Here is a 4,915-nt window from a genome sequence, read left to right as displayed (position 1 = left end):
GTGACAAAACCAATAGATCACCCTGAAGACTGAAGGGCATGCAATTTCTCCTCCGCACAGTGCCCTGATAAAGGAGAGGTCATACAAAAACCCCAGACATTAATGAAGGAAAAAATGATAATTAAAACATTTGCAGACTCTCCTTCTAACAAGAACTCTACCACTTTAGCTTGTGGGGATAGTTGGTCAGCAATAAGGAAAAAAATGAAATCTCCATGTAAAAGACTTAAAAGTTAGGTGAATTTTACATACCATGGTTTCTCTACTTGAGTGATCTAAAAAATAAATAAATAAGTAAAGACTCACTGAGGCTTTAAGTGCTGTAAGTACCCCAGGCAGAAAGATCAGGCTTGGTTAAACTATTACATAGTCCGCCATTTGTGTATCATGTCATCGAAGGTGTCAGGGAGGAAAAGAAATGTATCTCTTCCTTCGTGTTGGCCAAAGTGACAGAAATCGGTGTTCAGAACTGAAATGACAAACCCTTCAGTTTAGAAGAATGCACATTAGAGCATAGACCTTTCAGTTCTCTTATGTTAAAACAAAATAAATAAAATAAAAACACAAAATTTTAAAGGAAGAAGGGAAAATGCTAGGGCAATCTGATCAGGAAGATAAAATCTCCCCCTCTGGCAAGGTTCAGGAACATTCTGCAGCAGAAGTTCTCCACTTGTCAGAAGAATTTATTTTTCCAATTCCTTTCTCTTGGGGAGCATGCATTTCCCCAGCAGATATGAGAATGGCCTGATTCTCCCAAGGTAGCAAACTCTCAACTGGAATTCTGTTGCAGTTGCTCGTAGAAAATTTCCTGTTCCATTATTGCACCAAATGAGCTCTGGGCTAATCAGACCCTCTAGGGAAAGGATAAAAAATAAAAAGCACCCATCCCCTAAAGCGAGACTCTGAGCTGCTTTGAACTACATTTACAGCCTTAATATAACCCAAGAGATTTCACAATTCACATGAGAAGCTAAACCCTTCTTCTAATGAAATATTTATTGGGTTCATCATGGAGAAAAGGAGAACAGTTTTTGATGAGCATATTCTTCTATTTATTGTATTCATTAGAAGTGCCAGTGAGAGGTTTCAAAGTAATTTTTTTTATTGTTGCTTGGGATGAAACATATAATTTTCATCATAAGCAAGATGACCGTAAATAGAATACAATTCTTGCTTGAGTGCTGCCCAAGTGTTTGGTGAAGAGGAGGGAAATGTATATCAAATGCCTCCTCCTGCACCTTACTGACTAAGCCTTATGTTGGCAACTCACCCCTGGTATGCACTCTCTGCATTCTGTAGCTTAGTGAAGGATTTTGTCAGGCCAAAATAAAACGCAAGAAATCAAGATCCCAAAGCAAGCGACTGGTGAAAAACACACTGGGGAGACAGTGCTGCTTGCCCTTGGAACCTTGAGAAGACAGAGGGTTGCAGCCAAGCAGTCCTGGTGTCCACCGGACAGGAGAGGGAGGGTTTAAAACTCCACCGATTTTGTGGTGCTCTCTTTTGCCTAACAATATGTGTATATTTCACCCTCACTTCATACTGAGAAAAAGTAACAGATTCATTATTTTATTACAGGCAGATATTCTTATTCTGTATTTTTTGTTTTGGTGAAAAGTGTGCCGACACAGCACTGAGCGTTCCTCGGCTTCCAACTGCCACCTCTTCTCCCAAGGGGTAAGAAAGCTGTTATCACTTCGATGCTAATAATAGAAAATTTAGCACAACTGCCTTCCCATCTTTCAAACCACTTCAATATTTTAAAAACAAAAAACAAAACCCCCTTGGCTCAAGAGGAAGAAAGAAAAGAAAAATTAGATTACAGTTGATCAGATCTGAAAGCAGTTGTCTAACGTCTCTGTGCAGGCTTTTTTTCCTGTAATTAAAAGAAAAAATTTTTTGATGTCTCACTTTTGTCCTATCAATTATGAGAAAACTGAAGCACCCACATTACACTCCTCATCCTGCATTTCCTGCCTGTCCCACCAGGCTGTTATTTATTTCTTCCTTAGACATCCACTCTCACCTAATGAATGGGTGCTGTTATGAAAAAGAAATTTAATTTATATAAACATTAATGTAATATCCAAGGAACTTGCTGAAAAATAATGTTTTTTGTTTTGTTTTGTTTTGTTTTGTTTGAGATGGAGTCTCACTGTGTTGCCCAGGCTGGCGTGCAATGGCACAATCTCAGCTTATTTCAACCTCCACCTCCCAGGTTCAAGCAATTCTCCTGCCTCAGTCTCCCAAGTAACTGGGACTACAGGAGCCCGCCACCAAGTCTGGCTAATTTTTGTATTTTCAGTAGAGTTGGGGTTCCACCATGTTAGCCAGGGTGGTCTTGAACTCCTGACCTCAGGTGATCTGCCTCCCTTGGCCCCCTAAAGTACTGGGATTACAGGTGTGAGCCACCGTGCCTGGCCAAGATATGAATTTTAAGTTCATCTCTGGTTTATAGTCCAAGTAAGTACAGCTCACTGGGTCATGTAAATTTTTTGTCCCTCAATATTAAAATATAAGATTATTACAAAAATATAATCATGGCACTATTTAGAATTTAGATAACACCTCTCCTCTTAGGAAAAACATATCTGGAAATAGATGGCCTTATTTCATATTCATTACAGTCTTGTATGTTAGAAGAGGTATTCTATGCTAATATCCGTATATTATAAGAAAGAAAGAGGAGTCCTAAAAACTCAAGCATCTTACATACTAGAATGGAATTTGAGCACCAGAGTTAAAATATTGCATGGGAAATTCATAGACATAAGGCTACTCAGTAATTCATTGAGTTCAGAGTTTGTAATGACCCCCACATGGTGCTAAAAACTTAAACCTCCAAAGTATTCCCAGTCCTCCAGACCAGCACATTTGTCTAAAGCAAATTTTTGACCCAAAGAAGGACCAACTGAACTAACTGAATTAGAATTCAACATGGTCCAATTAGCTGGGCTTGGTGCTGCTTGTTCTTCCCAGGATGTCTGGCTGGCAAGAGCTCTACCCTTACTGGCAAAATGGGGGATGGAAGGACTGTAGAATTAAGCTCTAAGGGTAGAACAAAAACTGCTCTGAATATTCACATTTCCTTTCTTTTGTCTCTCAAATGTTATTGTAAATGAAATTATGTCAGAGTAAAATACTCATAAACCAAAGTGGGTTTTTGTTTTCCTACTATGGAGAGCAACTGGTCAGCTTTACACTAGCTAGATGTGGTTTTCCAATCCTGGTTTAAAAAGCATTGCAGGTATGTAGTCATTTACTTTCAGCCTGCAAGTCCTTTGATAAAAGAAGCCCTTTGCAAGAAGCATTTCTCTCCTGTCCTTATAAATCAAATAAATAAAAATAAAAATTTCTGCCAAGCCATATGCTTCTGCTTCTCTCCTTCAACTCGCCTAAAATAAAAAAGATTACCCCTCTCTGTTCTTTTTCCTATCCTTCTACTTGAGGGGGAAAAAAGAGCTAGAGAAAGAAAAAGAGAGAGAGAAATCAAACAACTGTCTAAACAAATCAATCCAACATTTCCAAGGGCTTTTGACCTGCAGCAATGTCAATCTCGTCTTTTTTTCCCTTTCTTTCTTTGAATCAACATAACCTATGATTCTGATCACTCCAATATGTCAGTGCCTGCTGAGGGCACGTTTTATTGTTCATAAAGCCCCAGACGATAATGAAAAATAAGCAGGGAAATGATAAATTCATCAAAGTTGTGAGAATATTCGAGGAAAAAAGGAATTTCCCGAGGTAACTGTCCTTGACCCGGCTCTTTAATCGAGTGAAATTTCATCACTTTATCTAATATCATGCTTCATGCTTCAGGCTCCCAGCAATTCTATTTTAGTGTGGTCTAATGGGCAGCTGACACATCCACTCAGCACCAGACTGCATAATATGTGCTGACACACTGTGTGGCAAACTGCCTTGCAGGGGCTGTTTATTTGAGCCTCGCCAGGAAAAATGTCATCACAAAAATGTTCTTTATAATTCCGGGCTCAGCTTTCCGGGACTGGGTGGACTTCCCACTTTAAGAGGTCTGGGAGCCCTTGCGGGAAGGCAGGCAGTGATTTGGGTGGCTGTGCACATTTGACTTTGGGTGAGAGGTTGGGAAAGCCCCGGTTATGGTTGTCTGAAACCTGAATCTAGATAGTGTAATGAAGAGTGTCATTCTAACGGCTTTGCAGGCTGCTCTTCTCAGAACCTCTGATTCAATTTGATATTCTGAGGTTAACGTACTGTATTGGGCCTGAAAACAGGAATGCACATGAAAAGCTTTTATACTTATTCAGTTCAGTAAGCATGGCAAACTCATCAACAGCTATTTGTACACTGTAGGCATGATGGGACTTACTTTGATGTTCTGATTTATGCTTGCTATTTTCCCCTCAGTGTTACTTTGGAGTTGAAATGCACTTAAAAAAAAAAAAGGCAGCTTTTGACATAATAGCTAAGGATATTATCATAAATGAAGCAACACACACACACATGCACACACAAACATAGAAATGCCACAATCTTTGACTCTAAATTTCCAATGTAGACAAACTTCAAATTTGAAAAAAAATATAAAGGAGATTAAAGATAACTAGATGAAATGTGTGACCCTGGGCTGAATTCAGTGCCACAGAAAGGAAAAAAATGCTATCAAGGACGTTATTAGGACAACTGACAAAACATGAACCGTAGATTAGAGAAAAGTATTGTATCAAATGATAAGTTTCCTGAATTTAATTACTTGTTGTGATTATGTAAGAAAATGTGTTTTCTTAGACAATTCACAGTGAATTAAAGCTACTAAAGAGTATGGGGCATGGTGCATACAAATTACTCTCAAAGGGTTCAGAAAAATTTAATTAGAGAAAGAGGGAATGATAAAGGATATGTGGCAAAATGTTAAACATTACCGAATCAGCAGAGC

This window comes from Rhinopithecus roxellana, chromosome 16 (genome assembly GCF_007565055.1).
Source record: "Rhinopithecus roxellana isolate Shanxi Qingling chromosome 16, ASM756505v1, whole genome shotgun sequence".
In the NCBI taxonomy this organism is placed as follows: domain Eukaryota; kingdom Metazoa; phylum Chordata; class Mammalia; order Primates; family Cercopithecidae; genus Rhinopithecus; species Rhinopithecus roxellana.
The sequence above is the reverse complement of the archived record's forward strand: the minus strand, read 5'-3'. Positions refer to the sequence as shown.